The 8,934-nt window shown below is 42.3% G+C and overlaps 1 pseudogene; it reads left to right on the forward strand.

The window, feature by feature from the left end:
* Positions 1-6,830: 6,830 nt before the first annotated feature.
* On the forward strand, positions 6,831-7,871 carry LOC123458823 (annotated as a pseudogene).
* Positions 7,872-8,934: the final 1,063 nt, after the last annotated feature.

Raw genomic sequence — 8,934 nt, forward strand, 5'->3', positions numbered from 1 at the left:
CTAAGCATTCAGGACACTAAATTTATGGGAGAACATCTGATTCAAACCACCACAATCTGGCTCTATGTGGGTGCTGAGGTATCAAACCTAAGCCAGTAGGCTTTGCAAGTGAGTGCTTTAACCAGTGAGCCATCTTCCCAGCCCCCTCCCCAAAAATCTAATTTTTTTAAAAGAGAATGTTTCCTGGGCTGCAGTGTTAATGTAGTGTAGTGTCAATGGTAGAGAATATATTTAGCATCCTCAAGGCCCTGGGATTGATAGTATACTTCCCCCTTAACAGAGAATATTCTCATTTCTCATGAACTTTTGTTTTGTTTAAAGTTCAATGTTCATGGGGCATGGTGACACATGCCTTTAATCCCAGCACTTGGAAGGCCGAGGTGGGAAGAATGTTATGGGTTCAAAACCAGCCTGGGACTACAGAGTGAGTGCTAGGTCAGCCTGGGCTAGGGTGAGACCCCACTTCAAAAACAAACCAACAACAAAAAAAGTACTATGTTGATTTATGAAGATTTGGCCCATTCTTCCTTCTATCATCTAATTGCTACATTCTGTGAGACTGTAGATATCATGCCTTTATTTATACTAAAGTTTATTTTCTTTCATATTTCACTTTATGTTATTTTATAGTGCTCTAAGATGAGCAAAAGAACACTCATCGACTCTATCTGTCTTTCTCCCTATGTCTGTCGCTCTCAAATAAATAAATAAAAAATGAACAAAAAATATTTAAAAAAAAAAAAAAAAAAGAACACTCATCGTAACTCCCACTAAGAGATTTTGTTTTTCACATTATTCTTTTGAGTAGGTCACGGGCTTCGGAGCGCACAGTGTTGACACCTATCATTTTACTGCTTGAGATCTTATCTGTTGGTACAGAAAGGAGAGACAGCATAACATACAAGAATCAAACTGCATGAGGGGAACATCGGCTCTTAGGACACATACAGCCTGTGAAGGGTAGTAACAGTAAGAGCTCACTCCCCCCCCCCCCCCACACACACACCGAGTTCAGTGCCATTTTGTTGTCATTTTGTTTTCTAAGTAAAATGTCAGAATACAGGGAAAACAGTGGAAGTCTGGGAGTATGTAATTCTTAGATCCAAGTGAGGATGTGCCTATTAAAGAGGAGGTGTTCTCAAAATACTAATTCGGAATTTGGCAGCCACAGCAGACTGCACCTGAGATTAAACCCACAGGCATTGTACAATCGCATTTCCACAATGCCAGCCAAGGTCCCGGATGTAACTCAGTGAACCTGAGATCCTGAGAAACTAGTAATACCCAGGCCTGCTAAGCTCCTGAACAAGAAGCCAGCAGCCAGGACTTCTCAGTGCCTGTGTAAAGCAGATGCACAAGGTGATGCAGTCATCCGGAGCTCATTTGCAAGTGACTAGAGGCTAGCATGCCCATATTGCCTGCCTGCCTGCCTCCCTCCCTCCCTCTTTCTCTCTGTCAAATAAATAAATAAGAGTTTGGGGCTGGAGAGATGGCTTAGCGGTTAAGGCACTTACCTGCAAAGCCTAAGAATCCTGTTGAGTCCTCCAGATCCCACGTATAACCAGACCCAACAGTGATGCAAGCATGCAATGCCAAGAATGCCCACAAGGGGGTGCATGCATCACAGCGGCTGAGAGCCCCTGGTGCGGCCCATTCTCTCTGCCTGTCTGCCTCTCTCTCTCTCTCTCTCTCTCTCTCTCTCTCTCTCTCTCTCTCAAAATAAATAAATAAATAAATAAAAGTTTGGGTAGAAGTACCCTGTGGGGGTGAATAAGGACGTTCCGAGAAGCCATGAATTGTTACAAAATTTTCAGTTCCAGGGGTGGGATACTTTCCAGTGAATTGGTGGTCAGGGATGTTCTTAGTGTCCCCCAAAAGTTACAGGCTATTTCCAAAGCTCTCGGTTGCCCACCAGAACTAGATGTTAAGATTGTGTTGCTAAAGGCAATACAGGCTTGGGCTGTAAATTACAGAGAAATGAAACTAGAGCTGAGCTGGAACCCTCCTCTTTGTTGTCTGTCAGGAAAGAGCTATGCAGCATGTTGGAGGAGAAAAATCATAAACAGTCTTAACCAGCAATAAACCCTGCAAGTTTTACAGCTGGCCAGCCAGGCCAAATGTGCCAATTGGAACAATGATGGCATGTCTGTTATGGGAGAAACCAACTGATTTCTGATTGGATGTAAGGCTCCGCTGGAAGGAATTCATTCCTGGTACTGAAAACCTAGTCAAAAACCTTTGACAGGGGAGTCATTAGCCCTGGGGGGACGGGTAACAATACTGCTAACAAGCTAAATAGATATACTATGCCCACCCAAATTCCCTCCAAATACTAATATCTATGACCATATATTAATGCTGCTCTCACGTTTAGTTACAGAAGCTTCTCTTTTTCAGATGGTGGTGACTACCAGGGAGATTCAAAACTACCAAAGTGCGGAGAAGAAATGATTGTGGTATATTCAGCACTAAGGAAACATCTCTATCATAGCCTCCAAGACTCAGGGACCATTGTGGAAGAGGTGACAGAAAAAAAAATGTCAGTGCCAATGGCTTGTAACTCCTAGTACCAGAGATTGGTTACAATCAATGTTGAGCTGCTGATTGGAGAGATCTATGAGGTCCCCAAAACAAGACAGACTTGTGTCAAGGCACTAGATTACTGCCCCCCCCCACCCCGAGGTAAAAGGTAAGACACTATTGATGAAGTCATCACATGCTGCCAATGCAAAACATCAAGAGATCTTGCTAAATGTGGAAGGAATCCAATTCCCAGATGGCTGGCCCATATAGTGCTGAAAAGTGTTACCTGAAATACTGGGGGGCAGGGGGGTGGGAAATGACCAAAAATGTTGTCAGCAAATAGGAGTCACTGCTATATGAAAGCAACCAGCCTGACAAGATGTACACTCCTGTGCAATAGTGGCACACAGCTTAGGTGGGCAACCAATGACTCTCTGGTTGGCTATGAGATCCACTCAGTGGAAAGGAACCCATAACTAGAACTGGGAACTAAGTTCAGAATCATGTGGAGACCAGGATTAAGGACTCCAGTGAGAAACTCCCACCAATCTTTGTCCAAACGGGAGGCTACACCCATCAAAATCTGTCTAAATTAACAATACTTATCCCCTTTAACCTATCCTGATCTCACTCTCCACTGGAGAATACGATCCTGTTTTTCTGTTTCAGAAGGCAGCGTGAACCAAGGACAACCAAAATCTATCAACAAGACAAGGACAGCTGACTCCCGGGCAGGAGATGGACCACCCCGCACAGCAGCCAGGGCCCAGGTGAAACCAGAGAGGAACAGGAGAGATGAGCAAGAGTGCTGCTCCCAAGGCGAGCCTGCCAATCTGGGCCAGGATGATGGAGCCAGGCACTGAGGATACTCAAAATGCACAAAAGCAGAAAGCCAGAAGCTGATGAGACTTAAAGCACACCCATAAAGAAGGGGGAGGGGGCATAAAGAATGTAAGAACCACAGGGTGAGAGGGACTATCCAGAGGCGCTGCCCGCCCCATGACTGACTGCCGCTCTCACAACTCATAGTCCACAACTCCATGGTGAATATCAGCAATCCCACTAAAGAGGGCCCTCAGTGGAGTTGGAGCACGGAGGGAGGAAACGATGGTTCCAACATATGATGTGTCCACCAAAGTTTCTACTTAAGAAATAAAATAAAAGAATGTCAGCGTCAAAGGAAAGGGAGAAGTGCTTTGCAATACTGTCTTCCAGACACAAAGTGGTCAGGGTATTAATGCCCTCACGGTGACTGGCACTACCTACACAAGACCTGCACAAGAGGAGGGAAAAAATGATAATCAAAATAGAAGAGAGACTAGTTGGGAGAAAAAAGGGGATTCAGAAGAGGGATTTAGGAGGAGGAAAAGGGAGGGGGGGAGATTATGATCAAGATATATTGTCTATATGTAGAGAAATTGTTAATAAAAAGCTTTAAAACAATGAGCAGGGTATTGTGGCACACACCTTTAATCCCAGCACTTGGGAGGCAGAAGTAGTAGGACTGTGGTGAGTTCAAGGCCACCCTGAGACTACATAGTGAATTTCAGGTCAGCCTAGGCTAGATCAAGAACATATCTTTAAAAAAAAAAAAAAAAAAAACTTTAAAAAATGCTATGGGAAAATGAAAGCAGCTCATTTACTTTGTCTCTAATTAAGAACTAAGGACTATGCATTTTATTTTTTAAATTTATTTATTTATTTATAAGTAGAAAGAAAGAGAGAATGAAAATGAATGGGTGTGCCAGGGACTCTTGCTGCTGCAAATGAATTCCAGACACATGAGCCACTCTGTGCACTGGGCTTTATGTAGATACCAGGGAATGGAACCCAGGCCAATCTGGGCAGGTGGGCTTTTGAAAAATGCCTTTAACCACTGAGCAATCTTCCCAACCCTAAGAACTAGGCATTCTAAAGTACAAAGCAAAAATATCCTACACAAGACCATCATAAGAGGAGGAAAGATCATGATATCAAAATAAAAGAGAGATTGATTGAGATGGGGAGGGGATATGATGGAGAATAGAGTTTCAAAGGGGAAAGTGGGGGGAGGGATACCATAGGATATTTTTGATAATCATGGAAGTTGTTAATAAAAATTTGAAAAAATAAATCACACGCAGATGCCTTTAGAGAAAAAGAAAGATGAATTAAAAAGATGTACCCTTTTGAAAGAAAAAAATAAATCCATTTATATTTTTAAAAATCACGCACAGCCCTTGACCTCACAGAATGTCCAATCTAACTGAAGCAATAAGTACAAATCGTGGGGTGGGGGGGAATCAGCATTCTGGGTAACACAATCAATGGCAACCATGGTGTGGAAAAGAAACGGCAAGGAGAATTGCAGCTAGATATGCAAACAGAAGAAAGCTGGCTGTGCAAACTCCAGCCCCAGCAAACTGCTTTATCTTGCTGCTTGTTTTATTTGCACTTTTATTCATTTTTTTGAAAATGTCACTATGTACCCCTTAGCACACCCCTCCCACTCCTGCTGAATCCTTTCCTCTTCCCAATTACACCCCCTTCTACTTTCCTGCCTTTGGTGTGTGGATGTGGCCATTGAATTTACTTAGGTTTGCTTGCATGAGCACAGATAGGGGTTGTTTTCTTCATCTTATCACTCAGGAATTCAGCAGAGGTTCTTCACAGGTAACTGTGGGTTTGCTCAATCTCCTTTATATTTCTAGGCTCCAAAACAGACAGAGGAGATTTGGCTGGAGAGATTGCTCCGTAGTCAGGCACTTGCCTACAAAGCCTAACGACCCTGGTTCTAGTCCGTATTACCCACACAAAGCCACATGCACGATGTGGCACATGCATCTGAAGTTCGTTTGCAGCAGCTAGAGGCCCTGGTGTGCCCATTCTCTCTTCCCTTACTCCCTCTCTCTCTCTTTTCTCCGTGTCCCTCTGTTTGCAAATAAATAAAAATATAAAAGAGAGAGAGGAGAAAAATGGCAACATAGTATATTGAAAGCATAGGATTCGTTTTGAGCACCTGGATTTTAGCCCTGGTTCTCCTGCTTACTAAGTTTGTGTGAGTAATTTAGTTAAGCTTCTAAGGCTTTCCCCATTTATAAGAGAGGGCATCTGGACTGGAGAGATGGCTCAGTGGTTAAAGGCACTTCCTTGCAAAGCCTGAAGGCCTAGATTTGATTTCCCAGTCCCCATGTAAAGCCAGATGTACAAAGTGTCCCATGTGTCTGAAGTTCATACACAGTGGCATTAGGCCTTGGAATGCCAAAAAAAAAAAAGAAAAAATGGCATCTATATTGTATCTATCTATAGACAAGGCCATGTAGAAACTACATAAATTCATATATATATATATATATATATATATATATATATATATATATATAATATATATGTATATTATATATATATATAAAATTTATAATAAATCAGTGAAAGCAAATTATCACCTTTTCATTCCTCAACCAACCATTCAGATTTTATGAACTACAATACTACATATTAAACCAGGTGTAATGGCGCATGCCTTTAATCCCAGCACTTGAGTGGCTGAGGTAGGAGAATCGCTGTGAGTTCCAGGCCAGCCTGTCGTTATGGAAAGAGTTCCAGGTCAGCCTGGAAGGAGACCCCACCTTGGAAAAAAAAAAAAAGAAAAGAAAAAAGAAACAGATAGTACTACATATTAGCTTATGTGCACTTAAGAAAACATGTTAAAATTTGAAGAACAGACTTTCTGAGGTGGGAGGAGGACTCAATTTAAGTGACCAGAGAGACAGCAATGTAGTTTAATCACAATCTTGTTACACATGATTCTGACCCACTGAAGTCACACTTAATATCTGACTTTGTGGGAAAAAGTAGACTCTGTGGTTGAATAGAAAATGTCCCCCACAGCCTATGTTTGTGATAAAGCCTCCTACTTAGTCCCCAGTTGGTGGAGCCTTGCTAGGGGTGGGGGTAACTGGGGGTCTGGCCTTGGGGTGTTAAGAGTCCAACCTAGGCTTACACGGTATGGCCAGCGACATTAGCTAGCGCTCGCTCAACTCTCTCTAACGGGGAAAGCAGCGGACTACCAGAGACTGAATTCTACCTGCCTCTTTATTTCCAACAGACTCACGTTCAACTTTTGCTCACGAAAATAGCCGGGAAAATTTTTATTAATCTTTTTTTTTCTAAAAAAAAAAGTTAATATAAAATTATAGCAAAAAAAAAAAAAAAAAAAAGGAACCTGAACTTTGGTAACACAGCTGGAACAATCCGCAGTGGCAAGAGAAGAGAGTTAATTTTAGTTGATTTTCTGTGGTTGTTGGTTGTTTGCTTGTCTCACAGTGATGGAAGCTGCGCATTTTTTCAAAGGGACCGAGAAGCTGCTGGAGGTTTGGTTCTCCAGGCAGCAATCCGACGCCAACCAGGGATCTGGGGATCTTCGCACCACCCCGAGGTCTGAATGGGATGTCCTTTTGAAGGATGTTCAATGCTCAATCATAAGTGTGACAAAAACTGACAAGCAGGAAGCTCATGTACTCAGTGAGAGTAGCATGTTTGTCTCCAAGAGATGTTTCATTTTGAAGACATGTGGTACCACCCTCTTGCTGAAAGCACTGGTTCCCCTGTTGAAACTTGCTAGGGATTACAGTGGGTTTGATTCAATTCAAAGCTTTTTTTATTCTCGTAAGAATTTCATGAAGCCTTCTCACCAAGGGTACCCACACCGGAATTTCCAAGAAGAAATAGAGTTTCTGAATGCAAGTTTCCCAATGGAGCAGCATATTGTATGGGACGTATGAATTCTCACTGTTGGTACTTGTAAACTTTGGATTTCCCAGAGAGTCGGGTAATCAGTCAGCCAGATCAAACCCTGGAAATTCTGATGAGTGAGCTTAACCCAGCAGTTATGGACCAGTTCTACATGAAAGACGGTGTTACTGCAAAGGATGTCACTCGTGCGAGTGGAAGTTGTGACCTGATACCAGGTTCTGTCATTGATGCCACACTGTTCAGTCCTTGTGGGTATTCGATGAATGGAATGAAATCAGATGGAACTTACTGGACAATTCACAACACTCCAAAACCAGAATTTTCTTATGTCAGCTTTGAAACAAACAAGTCAGACCTCCTATGATGACCTGATCAGGAAAGTTGTGGACGTCTGCAAGACAGGTAAGTTTGTGACCACCTTGTTTGTTAATCAGAGTTCTAAATGTCGCACTGTGTTTTCTTCACCCCAAAAGATGGAAGGTTTTAAACGTCGTGATTGCCAGAGCACCATGTTCAATGATTACAATTTTGTTTTTACCAGTTTTGCTAAGAAGCAGCAGCAGCAGAGTTGATTAAGAAAGATGAAGAAAAACCGCAAAAAGAGAAGACACATAGAAGGAGGTGGCTGCTTCCTAGATGTTGATACTGGGGGCCATGCTGTCCATGACCACCACCTTGTAGTTGCAGAAAGCCCTAGGTGTAATGGTAGTGTAATCATTTTTAAGTGTATGCATTATTGTATCAAGGAGTTAGATACCTTGCATGAATGCTGTCTTCTGTGTTTAGGTATTCTATGCCACTCTTGCTGTGAAATTGAAGTGCATGTAGAAAAAAACTTTTACTATGTGAAACTTTACAACTCATGTGGAAACAATTCAATTTGGTTTATGCACAGTATAATATTTCTGCAAGTATCATCCAAAATTCCCCACAGACCAGGTTTTCGTCCTCATTAGATGTTGGCCTCAGCTGACCATCTGGGACTGTTCTGTTAAATTGCTGCCAGAATTTTACATCCAGTTACCTCCACTTTCTAGAATACATTCTCTACTAATGTTATTTAAAAAACCAGTTTCTACTTCATACAGATGTTTTTTGCAACGGCAATTAAAGTTTTTATTCCACAAGTTGAGTCCTTAAGAAAATGATTCCAGTTCATTTGTGTATGACTATTTGAATGATTGTTCCTACATTTGAAGTCCTTTGCTTTCTCCCCTCACCGTGGTGTCTTGCCTCCCACTCCACCCCCCAATTAAAGCAATAACTGTGCCACTGTGGGTTTGTATACTAATCTTACACCCCAGATGGGGGAGTAGAGGAGTGGGGCGAAATGGTCCCTGGGCTTAATTTTCCTTTAAGGCCATGGGAACATGGCCTTTTGAGCTCTTCTGGAATATGACAATAATGTCTCAAAAATGAAATTAAAGGTCTCCTGGATGATTAGTGGGAGGACCTGTAGACAGCTGGTAGATCAAGATATAGCCGAGCCCTGTGGAAACCATCTGTTAAGGGATGCTCTTTAGTAGTTAGCTTCTAATGCTGTAGTGTGCTGCCTTTACTAACTTGTTAAGTGAGCTGAGGGGATTCTTACCAAGAAGTCTTAAGCAGGGGAGATTTAGCGAAGTGGTGTCCTGGACTTAGATCATTCAGCTTCGCTTACTTCCAGCAGCCATTGTC

Source organism: Jaculus jaculus, chromosome 2 (genome assembly GCF_020740685.1).
Source record: "Jaculus jaculus isolate mJacJac1 chromosome 2, mJacJac1.mat.Y.cur, whole genome shotgun sequence".
NCBI lineage: Eukaryota > Metazoa > Chordata > Mammalia > Rodentia > Dipodidae > Jaculus > Jaculus jaculus.